This window comes from Moschus berezovskii, chromosome X (genome assembly GCF_049115385.1).
Source record: "Moschus berezovskii isolate FMDL1 chromosome X, NW_MosBer_1.0, whole genome shotgun sequence".
Taxonomy (NCBI): Eukaryota; Metazoa; Chordata; class Mammalia; order Artiodactyla; family Moschidae; genus Moschus; species Moschus berezovskii.
Genome location: NC_142488.1, coordinates 47,089,470 through 47,112,601, shown reverse-complemented (window position 1 = coordinate 47,112,601; position 23,132 = coordinate 47,089,470). Strand labels below are relative to the sequence as shown.

General features: G+C 39.3%; 1 pseudogene; it reads right to left on the bottom strand.

Annotated features, from left to right (window-relative positions):
• Positions 1-14,762: 14,762 nt before the first annotated feature.
• LOC148773283 (actin-related protein 2/3 complex subunit 5 pseudogene) lies at positions 14,763-22,835 on the bottom strand (annotated as a pseudogene).
• Between the last annotated feature and the right edge of the window lie 297 nt (positions 22,836-23,132).

Sequence of the window (23,132 nt, the reverse complement as noted above, 5' to 3'; positions counted from 1 at the left end):
TAACTTAGATTAAATGGAAAATTCCTAGAAACAAGCAAATTGTGTGACTCAAGAAGAAATAAAAATCCTTAACAGAGTTATAAGTAAAGAGATTAAATCAGTAGTCAAAAACCTCCCAATAAAGGAAAATCTAGGACCATTCGACTAAATAGTTAATGAAGAACTGCCATTATTGGCATTATTAGATATGACACCAAAAGCAAAAAAAGAAAAACCTGGACAATTTGTACTTCATGAAAATTAAAAAAAAAAAAACTTCTGTGCATCAAAAGACATTATCAATAAACTGAAAAGACGACCTACACAATGAGAGAAAACATTTGAAGATTATATATATATATATATATATATATATATATATGTTAAGGGTTTAATATCTAGACAATGTAAAAAAACTCATACAAGTCAACAACAAAAATGCAGAAAAATCAATTTTTAAAATGAGTAAATAATTTGAATAGAGACAAAGGAAACTGACATCATGATCAAGAGATCAATGCAAGAAGATATAATAATTGTATAGATGTATGCACCCAACATAGGGCCACTTAAATATATAAAGCACATGTCAAGAGACATGAAGGGGACATTGACAGTAACACAAAAATTGTAGGAGATTTTAACATCCCCACTTAAATCAATGGACAGATCATCCAGACATAAATTCAGTAAGGAAAAACTGGCCTTAAATGACATATTAGACCAAATGGAATTTATATATATATAAATTTCAGTTCAGTTTCAGTTCAGTCACTCAGTACTTTCTGACTCTTTGTGACCCCATGAATCACAGCACGCCAGGCGTCCCTGTCCATCACCAACTCCCAGAGTTCACAAAAACTCATGTGCATCATGTCGGTGATGCCATTCAGCCATCTCATTCTCTGTCGTCCCCTTCTCCTCCTGCCCCCAATCCCTCCCAGCATTAGGGTCTTTTCCAGTGAGTCAACTCTTCCCATGAGGTGGCCAAAGTATTGCAGTTTCAGCCTCAGCATCAGTCCTTCCAATGAACACTCAGGACGGGTCTCTTTAGAATGGACTGGGTGAATCTCCTTGCAGTCCAAGGGAGTCACAAGAGTCTTTTCCAGCACCACAGTTCAAAAGCATCAATTCTTCGACACTCAGCTTTCTTCACAGTCCAACTCTCACATGCATACACGACCACTGGAAAAACCATAGCCTCGACTAGGCAAACCATTGTTGGCAAAGTAATATCTCTGCTTTTTAATATGCTATCTAGGTTGGTCATAACTTTCCTTCCAAGGAGTAAGTGTCTTTTAATTTCATGGCTGCAATCACCATCTGCAGTGATTTTGGAGCCCCGCAAAATAAAGTCTAACAGTGTTTCCGCTGTTTCCCCATCTATTTGCCATGAAGTCATGGGACCAGATGCCATGATCTTAGTTTTCTGAATGTTGAGCTTTAAGCCAACTTTCTCACTCTCCTCTTTCACTTTCATCAAGAGGTTTTTCAGTTCCTCTTCACTTTCTGCCATAAGGGTGATGTAATCTGCATATCTGAGTTTATTGATATTTCCCCTGGCAATCGTGATTCCACCTTGTGCTTCTTCCAGTTCAGCGTTTCTCATGATGTGTACTCTGAATATAAGTTAAACAAGCAGAGTGACAATATACAGCCTTGATGTACTCATTTTCCTATTTGGAACCAGTCTGTTGTTCCATGACCAGTTCCAACTATTGCTTCCTGACCTGCATATAGTTTTCGCAAGAGGCAGGTCAGGTGGTCTGGTATTCCCATCTCTTTCAGAATTTCCCACAGTTTATTGTGATCCACACAGTCAAAGGCTGTGGCATAGTCAATAAAGCAGAAATAGATGTTTTTCTGGAACTCTCTTGCTTTCTCCATGATCCAGTGGATGCTGGCAATTTGATCTCTGGTGCCTCTGCCTTTCCTAAAACCAGCCTGAACATCTGGAATTACACAGTTCATTTATTGCTGAAGCCTGGCTTGGAGAATTTTGAGCATGACTTTACTAGCGTGTGAGATGAGTGCAATTGTGCAGTAGTTTGAGCATTCTTTGGCATTGCCTTTCTTTGGGATTGGAATGAAAACTGACCTTTTCCAGTCCTGTGGCCACTGCTGAGTTTTCCATGTTTGCTGGCATATGGAGTGCAGCACTTTCACAGCATCATCTTTCAGGATTCGAAATAGCTCGGCTGGAATTCCATCACCTCCACTAGCTTTGATCATAGTGATGCTTTCTAAGGCCCACTTGACTTCACATTCCAGGATGTCTGGCTCTAGGTGAGTGATCACACCATCGTGATTATCTGGGTCGTGAAGATTTTTTTTGTACAGTTCTTCTGTGTATTCTTGCCACCTCTTCTTAATATCTTCTGCTTCTATTAGGTCCATACATATTCTGTCCTTTATCGAGCCCATCTTTGCATGAAATATTCCCTTGGTATCTCTCATTTTCTTGAAGAGATCTCTTGTCTTTTCCATTCTGTTGTTTTCCTCTATTTCTTTGCATTGATCGCTGAGGAAGGCGTTCTTATCTTTCCTTGCTATTCTTTGGAACTCTGCATTCAAATGGTAATATCTTTCCTTTTCTCCTTTGATTTTCACTTCTCTTCTTTTCACAGCTATTTGTAAGGCCTCCTCAGACAGCCTTTTTGCTTTTTTGCATTTCTTTTCCTTGGGGATGGTCTTGATCCCTGACTCCTGTACAATGTCACTAACCCCTTCCATAGTTCATCAGGTACTCTGTCTAGCAGATCTAGTCCTTTAAATCTATTTCTCACTTCCACTGTATAATCATATTTGATTTGATTTAGGTCATACTTGCATGGTCTAGTGATTTTCCCTGCTTTCTTCAGTTTCAGCCTGAATTTGGCAATAAGGAGCTCATTATCTGAACCACAGTCAGCTCCCAGTCTTGTTTTTGCTGACTGTATAGAGCTTCTCCATCTTTGACTGTAAAGAATATAATCAATATGATTTTGGTGTTGTCCATCTGGTAATGTCCGTGTGTATAGTCTTTCTTGTGTTGTTGGAAGAGGGTGTTTGCTATGACCAGTGTGTTCTCTTGGGAAAACTCTATTAGCATTTGCCCTGCTTCATTCTGTATTCCAAGGCCAAATTTGCCTGTTACTCCAGGTGTTTCTTGACTTTCTACTTTTGCATTTAAGTACCCTATAATGAAAAGGACATTTTTTGGGTTGTTAGTTCTAAAAGGTCTTGTAGGTTTTCATAAAACCGTTCAATTTCAGATTCTTCAGCGTTACTGGTTGGGACATAGGCTTGGATCACCATGATACTGAATGGCTTGCCTTGGAAAGGAACAGAGATCATTCTGTCGTTTTTGAGATTGCATCCAAGTACTGCATTTTGGACTGTTTTATTGACCATGAAGGGTACTCCATTTCTTCTAAGGGATTCCTGCCTACAGTAGTAGATATAATGGTCATCTGAGTTAAATTCACCCATTCCAGTCCATTTTAGTTCGCTGATTCCTAGAATGTCGATGTTCATTCTTGCCATCTCCTGTTTGACCACTTCCAATTTGCCTTGATTCATGGACCTAACATTCCAGGTTCCTATGCAGTATTGCTCTTTACAGCATTGAACCTTGCTTATATCACCAGTCACATCCACAACTGGGTATTGTTTTTGCTTATATATATATATATATATATATTCCATCAAAAAGCAATAGAATACACATTCTTTACAAACATGGAACATTCTCCAGGATAGATCACATGCTTGGCCACAAAACAATCCTTGGGAAATTAAGAAAATTGAATGCAGTCAAGCATCCTTTCTGACTACAACACGATAAAACTACAAATCAACTACAAGGAAAAAAAATGCAAACAACAACAACAACCACACTGATACTAAACAAGGTACCGCTAAGAAAGAAATGGATCACTAAAGTAATCAAAGAAGAAATTAAAAAATACTTGGAAACAAATGAAAAAGAAAACACAATGATCCAAAATCTATGGGATGCAGGAAAAATAATTCTAAGAGGGAAGATTAAGTGATACAAACTTACCTCAGGAAACAAGAAATATCTCAAATAAACGATCTAACCTTATATCTAAAGGAACTAGATGAACACACAAAACCTAATATTAGTAGAAGGAAAGAAATCACAAAGATCAGAGCAGAAATAAATGAAATAGAGGATATTAAAACATTTAATAAATCACTGAAAAGCAAAATTAATTGAAGACTTAAGTGTAAGACCAGAAACCATAAAACTCCTAGAAAAAACATGGACAGAACATTCTTTGGCAAAAATTGTAGCAGTATTATTTGAATCTATCTCTTAAGGCAAAGAAAACAAACACAAAAATAACAAATGAAACCGAATTAAACTTAAAAGCTTTTGCATAGCAAAGGAAACTATTGACAAAGTGAAAAGACAGATCATTGTATGGAAGAAAATACATGCAAATGATATGACCAACAAGGGACTGATATACAAAATGAATTTATAGCTAATACAACTCAATGTCAAAAAAAACTCAGCTGCGAACATGAAGGATTAGAACAAATGCTGCCAGGTTAATAAATTTCTTCATTTGTTAAAAAAAAAGAAAGAAAGAAATGGGCAGAAGGCCAGAATAGACATTTTTCTTTCCTTGATCTTTATTAAAATATAGTTTATTTATAATGTAGTAGTTTCAGGTGTACAGAAAAGTTAATCATATATATATGTGTGTGTGTGTTTGTGTTTGTATGTATGAAATATTCCTTTTTACATTCTCTTCTCTGGTAGCTTATTTTAAGATATTGAGTGTATTTCCCTGTGCTATACAATAGGTCCTTACTCGTTATCTATTTTATACATAGTAGTATGTATATTTTGCCCTTTGATACTGTTCATGGGGTTCTCAAGGTAAGTATACCAAAGTGGTTTGTCATTCCCTTCTCCAGTGGACCACATTCAGGTCGGTAGGTGCCCAGTATGCTACTGGAGCTCAGTGGAGAAATAACTCTAGAAGGAATAAAGGGATGAAGCAAAAGCAAAAGCAATACCCAGTTGTGGATGTGACCAGTGATAGAAGCAAGGTCCGATGCTGTAAAGAGCAATATGGCATAGGAACTTGGAATGTTAGATCCATGAATCAAGGCAAATTGGAAGTGGTCAAACAGGAGATGGAAAGAGTGAACATAGACATTCTAGGAATCAGTGAATTAAAATGGACTGGAATGGGTGAATTTAACTCGGATGACCATTATATCTACTACTGTGGGCAGGAATCCCTTAGAAGAAATGGAGTAGCCATCATGGTCAACAAAAGAGTCCGAAATGAAGTACTTGGATGGAATCTTAAAAACGACAGAATGATTTCTGTTTGTTTCCAAGGCAAACCATTCAATATTACAGTAATCTAGGACTATGCCCCAACCAGTAATGCTGAAGAAGCCGAAGTTAATCGGTTCTATGAAGACCTACAAGACCTTTTAGAACTAACACCCAAAAAAGATGTCCTTTTCATTATAGGGGACTGGAATGCAAAAGTAGGAAGTCAAGAAACACCTGGAGTAACAGGCAAATTTGGCCTTGGAGCACGGAATGAAGCAGGGCAAAGGCTAATAGAGTTTTGTCAAGAGAATGCACTGGTCATAGCCAACACCCTCTTCCAACAACACAAGAGAAGACTCTACACATGGACATCACCAGATGGTCAACACCGAAATCAGATTGATTATATTCTTTGCAACCAAAGATGGAGAAGCTGTATACAGTTAGCAAAAACAAGACCAGGAGCTGACTGTGGCTCAGATCATGAACGCCTTATTGCCAAATTCAGACATAAATTGAAGAAAGTAGGGAAAACCACTAGACCATTCAGATATGACCTCAATCAAATCCCTTATGATTATACAGTGGAAGTGAGAAATAGATTTAAGGGACTAGATCTGATTGATAGAGTGCCTGATGAACTCTGGACGGAGGTTCGTGACATTGTACAGGAGACAGGGACCAAGACCATCCCCATGGAAAAGAAATGCAAAAGAGCGAAATGGCTGTCTGAGGAGGCCTTACAAATAGCTGTGAAAAGAAGACAGGCAAAAAGCAAAGGAGAAAAGGAAAGATATAAGCATCTGAATGCAGAGTTCCAAAGAATAGCAAGGAGAGATAAGAAAGACTTCCTCAGTGATCAATGCAAAGAAATAGAGGAAAACAACAGAATAGGAAAAACAAGAGAACTCTTCAAGAAAATTAGAGATTCCAAGGGAACATTTCATGCAAAGATGGGCTCGATAAAGGACAGAAATCGTATGGACCTAATAGAAGCAGAAGATATTAAGAAGAGGTGGCAGGAATACACAGAAGAACTGTACAAAAAAGATCTTCACAACCAAGATAGTCATGATAACATGATCACTGACCTAGAACCAGACAACTTGGAATGTGAAGTCAGGTGGGCCTTAGAAAGCATCACTATGAACAAACCTAGTGGAGGTGATGGAATTCCAGTTGAGCTATTTCAAGTCTTGAAAGATGATGCTGTGAAAGTGCTGCACTCAATATGCCAGCAGATTTGGAAAACTCAGCAGTGGCCACAGGACTAGAAGAGGTCAGTCTTCATTCCAATCCCAAAGAAAGGCAATGCCAAAGAATGCTCAAACTACCACACAATTGCACTCATCTCACACGCTAGTAAAGTCATGCTCAAAATCCTCCAAGCCAGGCTTCAGCAATATGTGAACCATGAACTCCCAGATGTTCAAGCAGGTTTTAGAAAAGGCAGAGGCACCAGAGATCAAATTGCCAACATCCACTGGATCATGGAGAAAGCAAGAGAGTTCCAGAAAAACATCTATTTCTGCTTCATTGACTATGCCAAAGCCTTTGACTGTGTCGATCACAATAAACTGTGGAACATTCTGAAATAGATGGGAATCCCAGACCACCTGACCTGCCTCTTGAGAAACCTGTATGCCGGTCAGGAAGCAACAGTTAGAACTGTACATGGAATAACAGACTGGTTCCAAATAGGAAAAGGTGTACGTCAAGGTTGTATACTGTCACCTTGCTTATTTAACTTCTATGTAGAGTACATCATGAGGAACGCTGGGCTGGAAGAAGCACAAGCTGGAATCAAGATTGCTGGGAGAAATATCAATAACCTCGGATATGCAGATGACCCTACCCTTATGGCAGAAAGTGAAGAGGAACACAAAAGCCTCTTGATGAAAGTGAAAGAGGAGAGTGAAAAGGTTGGCTTGAAGCTCAACATTCAGAAAACAAAGATCATGGCATCTGGTCCCATCACTTCATGCGAAATAGATGGAAAAACAGTGGAAACAGTGTCAGACTTGATTTTTTGGGGCTCCAAAATCACTGCAGATGCTGATTGCAGCCATGAAATTAAAAGACGCTTGCTCCTTGGAAGGAAAGTTATGACCAACCTTGATAGTATATTAAAAAGCAGACACATTACTTTGCCAACCAAGGTCCGTCTAGTCAAGGCTATGGTTTTTCCCGTGGTCATTTATGGATGTGAGAGTTGGACTGTGAAGAATTCTGATCGCCGAAGAATCGATGCTTTTGAACTGTGGTGTTGGAGAAGACTCTTGAGAGTCCCTTATACTGCAAGGAGATCCAACCAGTCCATTCTAAAGGAGATCAATCCTGGGTGTTCATTGGAAGGACTGATGCTAAAGCTGAAACTGCAATACTTTGGCCACCTCATGCGACGAGTTGACTCACTGGAAAAGACTCTGATGCTGGGAAAGGTTGGGGGCTGGAGGAGAAGGGAACGACGGAGAATGAGATGGCTGGATGGCATCACCGACTCTGTGGACATGAGTTTGAGTGAACTCCGGGAGTTGGTGATGGACAGGGAGGCCTGGCGTGCTGTGATTCATGGGGTCGCGGAGAGTCGGACACGACTGAGCGACTGAACTGAACTGAACTGAACTGAAGGGAAGTTTGGTCCAGTTTTGCAATGTTAATAGCTGCCAGTCTCTCAAACATTTTTTTTATTTTATTTATTTATTTATTTTTTTTTTAATAATTTTTTTTTCTTTACAGTTAAAAGTATTTTTATTAAAAAAGCACAAATGCAAAGAAATGAACAGAGGAAAAATTATGCGTCGAACGTGGACTGGTCACTTATGATAATATACATGCTACAATTCCATTCTCCCCAATCATTCCACCTTCACCCTCTCCCACAGAGTCCCAAAGACTGTTCTAAATGCCTATGTCTCTTTTGCAGTCTCTTATACAGGGTTCAGGTTACCATTTTTCTTTTTTTGCCATATTTTTTTTTTAGTTTATTTATTTTTTTTATTTCTAAAAAAGAATTTTATTAAAAAAGCACAAATGCAAAGAAATGAACAGAGGAAAATTTATGCGTCGAACCTGGACTGGTCACTTATGATAATATACATGCTACAATTCCATTCTCCCCAATCATTCCACCTTCACCCTCTCCCACAGAGTCCCAAAGACTGTTCTAAATGCCTATGTCTCTTTTGCAGTCTCTTATACAGGGTTCAGGTTACCATTTTTCTTTTTTTGCCATATTTTTTTTTTTAGTTTATTTATTTTTTTTATTTCTAAAAAAGAATTTTATTAAAAAAGCACAAATGCAAAGAAATGAACAGAGGAAAATTTATGCGTCGAACCTGGACTGGTCACTTATGATAATATACATGCTACAATTCCATTCTCTCCAATCATTCCACCTTCACCCTCTCCCACAGAGTCCCAAAGACTGTTCTAAATGCCTATGTCTCTTTTGCAGTCTCTTATACAGGGTTCAGGTTACCATTTTTCTAAATTCCATATATATGCGTTAATATACAGTATTGATGTTCTTCTTTCTGGCTTACTTCACTCTGTATAATTGGCTCCAATTTCATCCACCTCATTAAAACTGATTCAAATGCATTCTTTTTGATGGCTGAGAAATACTCCATTGTGTATATGTACCAAAGCTTTCTTATCCATTCATCTGCAGATGGACATCTAGGTTGCTTCCATGTCCTGGCTATTATAAACAGTGCTGCAATGAACATTGGAGTACATGTGTCTCTTTCAATTCTGGTTTCCTCGGTGTGTATGCCCAGGAGTGCGATCGCTGGATCATATGGCAGTTCTATTTCCAGTTTTCTGAGGAATCTCCACACTGTTCTCCATAGTGGCTGTACCAGTCTGCATTCCCACCAACAGTGTAAGAGGGTTCCCTTCTCTCCACACCCTCTCCAGCATTTATTGCATGTAGACTTTTGGATAGCAGCCATTCTGACTGGTGTGAAATGGTATCTCATTGTGGTTTTGATTTGCATTTCTCTGATTATGAGGGATGTTGAGCATTTTTTCATGTGTTTGTTAGCCATCTTTATGTCTTCTTTGGAGAAATGTCTGTTTAGTTCTTTGGCCCATGTTTTGATTGGGTCACTTAGTTTTCAGGAATTAAGCTGCAGGAGCTGCTTGTATAATTTGGAGATTAATCCTTTATCAGTTGCTTCATTTGCTATTATTTTCTCCCATTCTGAAGGCTGTCTTTTCACCTTGCTTAGAGTTTCCTTTGCTGTGCAGAAGCTTTTGATTTTAATTAGGTCCCATTTGTTTATTTTTGCTTTTATTTCCAATATTCTGGGAGGTGGGTCTTGGAGGATCCTGCTGTGATTTATGTCGGAGAGTGTTTTGCCTACGTTCTCCTCTAGGAGTTTTATAGTTTCTGGTCTTACATTTAGATCTTTAATCCATTTTGAGTTTATTTTGGTGTATGGTGTTAGGAAGTGTTCTAGTTTCATTCTTTTACAAGTGGCTGACCAGTTTTCCCAGCACCACTTGTTAAAGAGACTGTCTTTTCTCCATTTTATATTCTTGCCTCCTTTGTCGAAGATAAGATGTCCATAGGAGCGTGGGTTTATCTCTGGGCTTTCTATTTTTTCCATTGATCTATATTTCTGTCTTTATGCCAGTACCATACTGTCTTGATGACTGTGGCTTTGTAATAGAGCCTGAAGTCTGGCAGGTTAATTCCCCCAGTTCCATTCTTCTTCCTCAAAATTGCTTTAGCTATTCGAGGTTTTTTGTATTTCCATACAAATTGTGAGATTATTTGTTCTAGTTCTGTGAAAAATATTGTTGGTAGCTTGATAGGGATTGCATTGAATGTATAAATTACTTTGGGTAGTATACTCATTTTTACAATATTTATTCTTCCAATCCACGAACACGGTATATTTCTCCATCTATTAGTGTCCTCTTTGATTACTTTCACTAGTGTTTTATAATTTTCTATGTACAAGTCTTTTGTTTCCTTAGGTAGATATATTCCTAAGTATTTAATTGTTTTCGTTGCAACAGTGAATGGAATAGTTTCCTTAATTTCTCTTTCTATTTTCTCATTATTAGTGTATAGGAATGCAAGGGATTTCTGTGTGTTGATTTTATATCCTGCAACTTTACTGTAATCATTGATTAGCTCTAGTAGTTTTCTGGTAGAGTCTTTAGGGTTTTCTGTGTAGAGGATCATGTCATCAGCGAACAGTGAAAGCTTTACTTCTTCTTTTCCAATTTGTATTCCTTTTATGTCTTTTTCTGCTCTGATTGCTGTGGCCAAAACTTCCAGAACTATGTTGAATAGTAGTGGTGAGAGTGGGCACCCTTGTCTTGTTCCTGACTTTAGGGGAAATGCTTTCAGTTTTTCACCATTGAGGATAATGTTTGCTGTGGGTTTGTCATATATAGCTTTTATTATGTTGAGGTATGTCCCTTCAATTCCCACTTTCTGGAGGGTTTTTATCAAAAATGGATGTTGAATTTTGTCAAAGGCTTTCTCTGCATCTATTGAGATAATCATATGATTTTTATTTTTCAGTTTGTTAATGTGGTGTATTACGTTGATTGATTTGCGGATATTGAAGAATCCTTGCATTCCTGGGATAAAGCCCACTTGGTCATGATGTATGATCTTCTTAATGTGTTGTTGGATTCTGACTGCTAGAATTTTGTTAAGGATTTTTGCATCTATGTTCATCAGTGATATTGGCCTATAGTTTTCTTTTTTTGTGGGGTCTTTACCAGGTTTTGGGATTAGGGTGATGGTGGCCTCATAGAATGAGTTTGGAAGTTTCCCTTCCTCAGCTATTTTCTGGAAGAGTTTGAGTAGAATAGGTGTTAGCTCTTCTCTAAATTTTTGGTAGAATTCAGGTGTGAAGCCGTCTGGACCTGGGCTTTTGTTTGCTGGGAGATTTTTGATTACAGTTTCAATTTCCGTGCTTGTGATGGGTTTGTTCAGATTTTCTATTTCTTCCTCGTTCAGTTTTGGAAAGTTGTACTTTTCTAGGAATTTGTCCATTTCTTCCAGGTTATTCATTTTATTGCCATATAATTGCTGATAGTATTCTCTAATAATCCTTTGTATTTCTGTGTTGTCAGTTGTGATCTCTTCATTTTCATTTCTAATTTTATTGATTTGGTTCTTCTCCCTTTGTTTCTTGATGAGTCTGGCTAGTGGTTTGTCAATTTTATTCACCTTCTCAAAGAACCAGCTTTTGGCTTTGTTGATTTTTGCTATGGTCTCTTTTGTTTCTTTTGCATTTATCTCTGCCCTAATTTTTATGATTTCTTTCCTTCTACTGACCCTGGGGTTCTTCATTTCTTCCTTTTCTAGTTGCTTTAGATGTAGAGTTAGGTTATTTAGTTGACTTTTTTCTTTTTTCTTGAGGTGTGCCTGTATTGCTATGAACTTCCCCCTTAGCACTGCTTTTACAGTGTCCCAGAGGTTTTGGGTTGTTGTGTTTTCATTTTCATTCATTTCTATGCATATTTTGATGTCTCTTTTGATTTCTTCTATGATTTGTTCATTATTCAGCAGCGTGTTGTTCAGTCTCCATATGTGGGCACTTTTAATAGTTATTCTCCTGTAATTGAGATCTAATCTTACTGCATTGTGGTCAGAAAAGATGCTTGGAATAATTTCAATTTTTTTGAATTTACCTAGGCTAGATTTATGTCCCAGGATGTGATCTATCCTGGAAAAGGTTCCGTGTGCGCTTGAGAAAAAGGTGAAATTCATTGTTTTGGGGTGAAATGTCCTATAGATATCTATTAGGTCTAACTGTTCTATTATATCATTTAAAGATTGTGTTTCCTTGTTAATTTTCTGTTTAGATGATCTATCCATAGATGTAAGTGGGGTGTTAAAATCTCCCACTATTATTGTGTTATTGTTAATTTCCCCTTTCATACTTGTTAGTAATTGTCTTACATATTGCGGTGCTCCTATGTTAGGTGCATAAATATTTATAATTGTTATATCTTCTTCTTGGATTGATCCTTTGATCATTATGTAGTTTCCTTCTTTGTCTCGTTTCACAGCCTTTGTTTTAAAGTCTATTTTATCTGATATGAGTATTGCTACTCCTGCTTTCTTTTGGTCTCTATTTGCATGGACTATCTTTTTCCAGCCCTTCCCTTTCAGTCTGTATGCATCCCTCGTTTTGAGGTGGGTCTCTTGCAGACAACATATATGGGGGTCTTGTTTTTGTATCCATTCAGCCAGCCTTTGTCTTTTGGTTGGGGCATTCAACCCATTTACGTTTAAGGTAATTATTGAAAAGTACGATCCCGTAGCCATTTTCTTTATTGCTTTGGGTTCAAGTTTATACACTCTTTCTGTGATTCCTGTCTATAGAAGATCCTTTAGCATTTGTTGGAGAGCTGGTTTGGTGATGCTGAATTCCCTCAGCTTTTGCTTGTCTGTAAAGCTTTTGATTTCTCCTTCATATTTGAATGAGATCCTTGCTGGGTATAGTAATCTGGGCTGTAGGTTATTTTCTTTCATCACTTTAAGTATATCTTGCCACTCCCTTCTGGCCTGAAGAGTCTCTGTTGAAAGATCAGCTGTTATCCTTATGGGAATCCCCTTGAGTGTTATTTGCTGCTTTTCCCTTGCTGCTTTTAATATTTGTTCTTTGTGTTTGATCTTTGTTAATTTGATTAATATGTGTCTTGGAGTATTTCGCCTTGGGTTTATCCTGTTGGGGACTCTCTGGATTTCTTGGACTTGGGTGATTATTTCTTTCCCTATTTTAGGGAAGTTTTCAACTATTATCTCCTCAAGTATTCTCTCATGGTCTTTCTTTTTGTCTTCTTCTTCTGGGACTCCTATGATTCGAATGTTGGAGCGTTTAACATTGTCCCAGAGGTCTCTAATATTGTCCTCATTTCTTTTAATTCGTTTTTCTTTTTTCCTCTCTGTTTCATTTATTTCTACAATTCTATCTTCTAGTTCGCTTATCCTGTCTTCTGCCTCTGTTATTCTACTGTTTGTTCCCTCCAGAGTGTTTCTGATCTCATCTATTGCATTATTCATTGTATATTGACTTTTTTTTATTTCTTCTAAGTCCTTATTAAATCTTTCTTCCATCTTCTCAATCCTTTTCTCCAGGTTGTTTATCTGTAACTCCATTTTACTTTCAAGATTTTGAATCATTTTCACCATCAAAATTCGAAATTCTTTATCAGGTAGATTCCCTATATCTTCTTCTTTTGTTTGTGTTGGTGGGCAATTATCTTGTTCCTTTACTTGCTGGGTATTTCTCTGCCTCTTCATCTTGCTTATATTGCTTTGCTTGGGGTGTCCTTTCCCTCTTCTTGCAGTTTGTGGAGTTCTCTTTATTATGTAGTTTCTTCGCTGTGTGTGGGGTTGGACAGGTGACTTGTCCGGGTTCCCTGGTTAGGGAAGCATGTGTCAGTGTTCTGGTAGGTGGAGCTGGATTTCTTCTCTTTCCTTTAGAAGACAATGGGCTGCTTTTCTGGGAGCCTGATGTCCTCTGCCAGTATTCAGAAGTGGTTTTGTGGACTTTACTCCACGTTCAAATGTTCTTTTGATGAATTTGTGGGGAAGAAAGTGGTCTCGCCATCTTGTTCCTTCCTCCCCAGAACACTGGATTCCTATATTCCACCTGGTCGTGGAGTATCCCTTCCCAGCCGCTCCAGCAAGGCGCAGCCACTGTACCCTACCTTGGACGAGGGGTATCTCCTCAAGGCCGCCCCTCCTGCTTTGAATGTGGATCAGCTCCTCTCGGCCCTCCGGTGCCCAAGCAGCTACCACCTCCTGGACGTGGTACTGCTCCTCTCGGCCACCGCCCCAACCCTGGGCGTGGGGCAGCTCCTCTCAGCCACGATTCTGCACGTGGTCGGTTGCGCCGGGAGCCGGGCGTCTCTCGCGTCTGCGCCGCCGGGAGCCGGGCATCTCTCGCGTCTGCGCCGCCGGGAGCCGGGCGTCTCTCGCGTCTGCGCCGCAGGGAGCCGGGCGTCTCTCCTGAAATCTCTCAAACATTTTTTTTAATAAAGATCTTTTCTTGGCTAGCAATGAGTTAAGAAGCTGGCTTCCAATTCTCATCAAATTTCTTACCATTAGTCAAAAACAAAACAAAACAAACAAACAAAAACCTCCCCCAAACAAACAACAACAACAACAAAAAACCCCACACCAGCCAATAGAAGTTAGCAATTGCACAGTTAAAGTTGAATGTAAATTATGCTATGTACAGACTACTATACCCATCACTGAAATCATTCTGAGATTGTGATACCCTTCTGTTGAAACATTTCCTCTATTTTATACCAATTTTCATTAAAGGAAAACTGATATGTAATTTTCTTCTTTATATATATGAAAAGGAAGCAAGAAGACAAAGGTGAGAGAAACAGATGCTACCCTAATAGCAGCGGTGCCATTTGCTTGTTTTGGTCTTTGTACCAGCAACTCCCACACCTTGGGGGAAATCCAGTTCCCGCCAGACTACATGGTTTTCCTTGCAGTCAAGACTCACACAATGGACCCCACTCCTTCTCATGCCACTGCAATAACATAGACTGCTATTGTCAGGGGGGCTTTCAAAGCCTCTATAAATATACTTCATTAGGAGATTCATGCCATTCTTATCCAAGGATTGCACTGCCTTTTCAATATCTTTAGCTTTAAATGAGAGGAGCACCTTCAAGACAATGCTGCCTGCTGGATCCTTCACTGCCTGACTCTTGATGTTGATGTGGGGAGGGGGTGGGTTTCAGAGCTGTGGGGCAGCTGTCATTTTTTCTTTGCTGCAGAAAAGAGTCCACCTCACCCTGGTTGGGCTTGGCCTGTCCATTACCTCTTCCTCATCTGGGAACTTCTTCTCATCAAACTCATCCAAGTTCACCTTCTGGAAGCAGGCTGAGGACACTGTTTTTTGACATCTCCCATCCGGACCAGTAGTGAAGGTCTCCTCTCGATTCTGCCTCTATCTTAGCAAGCCCAGCCCAGCTGGAATCCGCAGATTTGTGCCTCCGTGTTTGTAGACTTTTTGATGATGTCCATTCTGACAGGCATGAGACGATTCCTTACTGTGGTTTTTATTTACATTTCTGTAAAAATGAGTGATATTGAGCATCTTTCCATGTGTTTATTAGCCATCTGTATGTCTTCTTTGGAGAAAAGTCTGTTCAGGACTTTTGACCACTTTTTTTTTTTATGTAGTTAATTTATTTTTTATTGGAGGCAAATTATTTTACAATATTATATTGGTTGGTTTTGCCATACATTGATATGAATTTGCTCCGGGTTTACATAAGTTCCCCCTCCTGAACCCCCCTCCCACCTCCCTCCTCCCTTTATCCTCCCTCTGGGTCATCCCCACATGCCAGCCCCAAGAATCCTATAACATGCATTGACCCTGAACTAGTGATTCGTTTCACATATGACAACATATGTGTTTCAATGCCATTCTCCCAAATCATCCCACCCTCACCCTCTCCCATAGAGTCCCAAAGACTGTTTGACCACTTTTTGATTCGGTTGTTTGTTTTTCTGGTATTAAACTTCATGAGCTGCTGTATATTTTGGAGATTAATCCTTTGTCAGTTGTTTCATTTGCTATTATTTTCTCCCATTCTGAGGGTTGTCTTTTCACCTTGCTTAGAGTTTCCTTAATTGTGCTAAAGATTTTAAGTTTAATTAGATCCCATTTGCTTATTTTTGCTTTCATTTCCATTACTCTAGGAGGTGGGTCATACAGGATCTTGCTGTGATTTATATCAGAGAGTGTTCTGCCTATGTTTTCCTCTGAGAGTTCTATAGTTTCTAGTCTTACATTTAAGTCTTTAATCCATTTTGAGTTTATTTTTGTGGATGGTGTTAGAAAGTGTTCTAGTTTCATTTTTTACATGTAGCTGACCAGTTTTCCCAGCACCACTTGTTGAAGGGACTGTCTTTTCTCCATTGTATATTTTTGCCTCCTTTGTCAAAGATAAGGTGTCCATAGGTGTGTGGATTTATCTCTGGACTTTCTATTTTGTTCAATTGATCTATATTTCTGCCTTTGTGCCAGTACCATACTGCCTTGATAATTGTAGCTTTGTAGTGTAGTCTGAGGAGAAGACAGTGACACCCCACTCTAGTACTCTTGCCTGGAAAATCCCGTGGATGGAGGAGCCTGGTGGGCTACAGTCCATGGGGTCGCTAAGAGTTGGACACAACTGAAGCGACTTAGCAGCAGCAGCAGCAGCAGTGTAGTCTGAAGTCAGGCAGGTTGATTCCTCCAGTTCCATTCTTCTTTCTCAAGATTGCTTTTGTTATTTGGGGTCTTCCGTGTGCTGGGCATCTTTGACAGAATTATAAATCTTGGGTGTGAGGAGAAGACATGAGGCAGTTGTGAGCAGAGGAGCAATATGAACTAACTTTTGTTTTAACATTATCATTCTGGATCGTGGGTTGAGAACTGATTGGAAGGGCTGACTGTAAGAACCAACTATAAGTAAGACCAAGAAGGAGGCTGTTTTAGTCTTATGGGGAAAAAGTAATGGTAGCTTAGACAAGGGAAATGGAGATGAGGGCAAGTGATCAAGTTCAGAATATATTTTGGAAAAAGAGCCAACAGACCTTGATAATAGATTGGATATGATAGGTGAAGGAGATGGAAAAGTCGAAGATGACTCCCAGGTTTTGGATTTGCATGATTTACAAAAAGTTGTATTCATGATGGAGCCATAGTCTGAGCTAGAGACCACTGGGTAAGCATAGGTTTTGGGGAAAGACATTCACACTGGGGGAATCCAGAGAATATTCCCCTACAGGGGAAAATATTTAGTTTCTTGTTTATTTTTTCTTTCCTATCTGCAACAAGCTTCAAAAGAAGTTCATACATTCTACATCAAATTCCACTATCAGAGATTCTCTCCATGTTTTCTGGCCTTTGTTAATAGTACAAATTATACCTGGGAAATAACATCTACTCCTCTGACTTCAATTACCATTATTATTCTGAAAACTTTCAATGTTCTATCTATTGCTCTGTATACTTCTCTGAGCTCCAGACCCACATGGCAAACCATCTACTGGATATATTCCCCTGGATATCTTACATGCAACACAACCCTGCTATGAACCAAACCAAAGTCTTCATATTGCACCCTGTACATCTGTTCCTCTGCCCCCATGTTTCCTAGGCACATGTGTCCTACTGGATACCCACAGTTCCCTGACCAAAAAAAACATGTAAGTCATCTTTGATCGAGATGAGTCCCTACATCTCACCCAACACTGAGTCCCACAGAAACTATCATCTTCTGCACAATATAGAGTGGTGGCTAAGATTGGATTCTTTTTTTTTTTTTTTTTTTGCCAACAAAGTTTTATTTTTATTTTTTTTATTTCTAAAAAAGAATTTTATTATAAGATTGGGTTCTAATGCTGGCTTTTCTTGGCTTATATCCTGGCTCTGCAACTTACTAGTCACTTAAATTTCCTGTGCCTCAGTGCCTCCACCTGAAAAATGGTGATGATAACAGTACTTATATCTACTTTATAAGGTTGTGAATTAATCCACATAGAGCACTTTGAACAGTTCCCTCTCACTTAGGAAGTATTTAATGCCTGTTGGCTATCTATGATATTGGCTATTACAGTGATTTCTCAAATATCCCTCCTGACTATGACTGCCATAGTATAAACCTCCTTCTTGCCTGAATCACAAGATCCTCCTAACTTTGCTGAATTTGAACTTAATAAACCTTCCATGACCCAAGTTTATTAAGTATGATTCTTATCCTTCTGGAGTCTGGAGAAGCAGGATAGTCTACATGTTCTCTGTCCAACATGGTAGCCACTAGTTTCAAGTGGCTATTAAACTTTAACTTTAGATTTATTAATATAAAGTTAATAAATATTAAAATATATTTTAATGTAACATCAAAAATTAAATTCCTTCTGCTCAATGTTATATGGCAGCCTGGATGGAAGGGGAGTCTGGGGGAGAATGGATACATGTATATGTATGGCTGAGTCCCTTTGCCATTCACTCAAAGCTATTACAACATTGTTAATTGGTTATGTGTGTTAGATGCTCAGTTGTATCCGACTTTTTGTGACTCCATGGACTGTAGCCCGCTAGGCTCCTTTATCCATGGAATTATCCAGGCAAGAATATTTCAGTGAGTTGCCATTCCCTTCTCCAGGGGGTCTTCCTGGCCCAGGTGTTGAACCTGGGTCTCTCACATTGCAGGCAGATTCTTTACCTTCTGAGGCACCAGGAAAACCTGCTATACACCAAGACAAAATTTTTTAAAAATTTAAATTCCTTAGTAAGAGTAACCACATTTATGTTCTCATCAACTTGAAGTCAGGTAATAGGCTACTATTTATTTCCCGGACCTGTCATTTCTAACACTATAACCTTGGGCAAATCATACAACCTCTCAGAGCCTATCTTTTCATCTATTAAATGAGTCTAATAATATTAGTACCTACCTTAAAGGGTTGTTGTAAGGATGAAATGAGTTGATACTTATAAAGTATTCATAATAATGTTTGACAAAGTTATTATTGTAGTTTAGCAGTAGTGATACTACACAAACACACACACACATAAATACACACATCATCTCAGAGTAAAGAAGCATTACAGTTGATGAATCTTAAGGGCTAAGGGTTTAGTCTAGCAGTTGGTGCTGTATAAGTTCAGCATGGTGCACTGGAACCATTGTTAAGCTAGGATTCTGGAGAAGCCAAGTTTTAGTTCTAGTAGTGGTTTTAGTCATGATTATAGAATTTGTTTTCTATGTAACCTTGGGTACATTGTTTCCCCCTCACTGGCCTCAGTGGAGTGATTGGACAGCTCTAGGTGGTATCTCCGCTCTACAAGTTGAAGCAGGCTTAAAGAGAAAGGATCCTGTTTCAGATGGCATAAAGAAGCTAAGATAGATTTTTAAAAAATTGGTACATCTGTCCATTAGCAGATGAACGGATAAGGAACTTGTGGTACATATGCGCAATGGAATGTTACTCAGCTATTAAAAAGAACACATTTGAGTCAGTTCTAATGAGGTGAATGAAACTAGAACATATTATACAGAATGAAGTAAGTCAAAAAGAGAAACACCAATACAGTATATTAACACATATATATGGAATTTAGAAAAATAGTAAAGATGACCCTATATGCAAGGCAGCAAAAGAGACACAGGTGTAAAGAACAGACTTTTGGACTCAGTGGGAGAAGGCAAGGGTGGGATGATTTGAGAGAATAGCACTGAAACATGTATATTACTATATGTAAAATAGATGACCAGTGAAAGTTCAATGCATGAAGTTTGGCACTCAAAGCCAGTGCTCTGAGACAGCCCAGAGGGATGGGGTATGGAGGGAGGTGGGAGAGGGGTTCAGGATGGAGGGATACATGTACACCCATGGCTGATTCATATCAATGTATGGCAAAAACCACCACAATATTGTAAAGTAATAAGACTCCAATTAAAATACTTTTTAAAAACTTGGTATATCTGAGGAATAGTAATTAAAATCACCATTTATCAAGTGTTAACTCTGCACTGGACACCATATATGCCATACATTATTTCATTTAATTCTCAGAACATCCCTGTGCATTAGTTTTTATCCTCATTCAGCTAATGAACAAACTGAGGCTAGAGAAGCAAGGGCTTGGAAAAGCAAAGCCACTGCTCACTTTCAAATAGCCAGTGGTGAGTGATAAGGTAGACATTCAAACTCAGGTCTGCCTGGCACCGAGACCACATTCTGAACCACTCTGTCATACTGCCTAGGAGCTTGAAGAAAGTGAGGGGGGCTGGAGAGGTGGGACAGAGTCACTTCAGTGTAAGTCATGGGAGGGGAAAAGAAGGGAAATAGAGACCAGTTAAAAGACTGTTGCATTACTGATTGACTCTTCTTTATTTCTTCTGTGTGTGTGTGTGTGTGTGAGTCTCTCAGTCATGTCTGGCTCTTTGCGACCCCATGGACTGTATAGACTTTAGCCTTCCAGGCTTCTCTATCCATGGAATTCTCCAGGCAAGAATACTGTAATGGGCTGCCATTTCCATCTCTAGGGGATCTTCCCGACCTAGGGATCAAACCCAGATCTCCTGCATTCTAGGCAGATTCTTTACAGTCTGAGCCACCAGGGAATTTCTCCTATGTCCTTGTTAAACATTTCTTTCATTTTCTCAATTCTTGTCTCTAGTCAATTTATCTGTGATTCCATTTTGTTTTCAAGATTTTGGATCATTTTTACTATCATTATTCTGAATTCTTTTTCAGGTAGACTCCCTATCCCTTCTGGAGAGGGTGTGGAGAAAAGGGAACCCTCTTACACTGTTGGTGGGAATGCAAACTAGTACAGCCACTATGGAGAACAGTGTGGAGACTCCTTAAAAACCTGGAAATAGAACTGCCATATGACCCAGCAATCCCACTGCTGGGCATACACCCCAAGGAAACCAGAATTGAAAGAGACAAATGTACCCTAATGTTCATTGCAGCACTGTTTGCAATAGCTAGGACATGGAAGCAACCTAGATGTCCATCAGCAGACATATGGATAAGGAAGTTGTGGTACATATACACAATGGAATATTACTCAGTTATATAAAAAAGAATACATCAGAGTCAGTTTTGATGAGGTGGATGAAACTGGAGTGAAGTAAGTAAGTGAAGTAAGTACGTGTGTAAAGTAAGTGAAATAAGTATGCCCACTCCATATACAGAGTGAAGTAAGTCAGAAAGAGAAACACCAATACAGTATATTAATGCATATATATGGAATTTAAAAAGACATTAATGACGACCCTATACACAAGACAGCAAAAGAGACACAGATGTAAAGAACAGACTTTTGGACTCTATGGGAGAAGGCAAGGGTGGGATGATTTGAGAGAATAGCATTGAAACATGCATATTACCATATGTAAAACAGATGACCAATGCAAGATCGATGTATGAAGCAGGGCACTCAAAGCCAGTGCTCTGGGACAACCAGAGGGATGGGGTGGGGATGGAGGTGGGAGGGGGGTTCAGAATGTGGGGATACATGTATACCTGTGCCTGATTCATGTCGATGTATGGCAAAAACCACCACAATATTGTAAAGTAATTAGCCTCCAATTATCTAATTAAAATAAATCAATTAAAAAATACTGCTGTATGCAGGTGGGAAGTGATAGGGGCCCTGAACTGGTGGAAAAAACCTGAGAGATGAAAGAAAAAAACAGATGGAGGAAATCCCACTGCCACTATATCAATCTATCATCAGTTGTTGAGTGTAAGAACTGTCTTTTCCATCTTTGCATCCCATATAGACACACAGCACAGCACAGCACTTAGCACACAAATTCACTGTCGATTAAATGGATTTAATTCAGTCGAATTCATAAAACTTGGTGATTGATTAGATCTAAGAAGAAGACCAAGATGGCTTCCAGGTTTATAACTTAAGTCCTAGGAAGAATTCTGAAGTTGTTCTCTGTGGAGTTTCAGAGCATTCAGTGCATATATTCTAACTACCTTGCTTCCCTTCCTAAGGTGTGTCCTTGGCAGGGCCCCAGCTATAGTAATGCTCGCCTTCTCTCCCAATCATCTAGCTCTTTGGGCTGGGAAGGAGGCTGTTTCTTCTGAGGTCCTCCCTTCCGCTTTTCCTGGCCTGGGCAGTGAGTCCCTCTTCATAGTATTTGAATCAGAGGAAACAGATAGACTGAGGAAGTGAAGAAAAAAACAGGCTGCCTGGGCTCTACAAGCCAATGTAAACACTCAGTGGTTTCCTGTTGTTGCAGCCCAAAGCGTCCCATGACATCATTCCTGTCCTTTCCAGAACACACTGGCTTGGCCCAGTCTGCCAATCTGCCCAGAGCTGAGTGGTAGTCGCCCCACTTCCCCACCAGGATTATATCCTCCGGAACTGGATAATTTCTCTGGGCCAATCATTCCCCACCTGCCCAGCCAGTCATTTAGGTCTTTCTAGCCCTATAAGGTTTTGGAGGCTACAGGCCGGACATGCTGTCCTACTTCCCAGAGGCCCAGTGGCTTTTGGGTCAGAGTAAGATTTCCTAAACTGGAAAAGTTATTTTACTTCTTTTAATGGAGACTTGGAGTCAGGAGAAGGGGGAAGGGTGTAACACACAGACTGTGATACAGGCCCTAACTGCTTCCTCCCCTCTCTACTTCACCAAAGAGCATACAAGTTTCTGTTCTCAGTGTTGGTCACAAATTCCTAGGAACAGAATTGTAAAGGCCCATTTAAGACCTCATAGTCTAATCTTTCCATGGTAAAGATGAGAGCACTAAGGCCCAGAGAAGGAAAAGGAACCAGTGCCAGTCACATCACTGGTCAGTGCAGCATAAACCATTCACTCCAGAGATCTGAACCTGAGCTGTCTCAATCCTAAGCAGCATAATATGGTTACAAGAGCTCTTAACTAGAAATTCAGAAACCAGGGTTCAAGTTCTTATTCCTTTATGAGAGCTTAGATAAATTTCTTTTTTTTTTTCTTTGACTTTGGCTTATTTTAATTCAAGGCAACACAAACCTATTGACAGCCTACTCGGCATGGTGGAACTGATGACTTCTGGGGATGAGAACAAAGCATGATGAGAAGACTCCTCATTTCACAGGTTAAAATGAAAAGGAAATGAAGTGGACGATCTAAACTCTGTTACCTAAAGCCTGTGGACTCCATTCTTCTGTCTTGAAGAAGACAAGAATAATCAAACCATAATCAAACCATAATCAAACCATAATCAGGGGTCTAGAGTCCTTCAGGGCTGAAGTCCCCTTCTCACTTCATTCAAGGCATCAGAGTGCTCTCATTGAGCTGGAGTTCCATTTGCAAAAAAATCTCCCAGTTA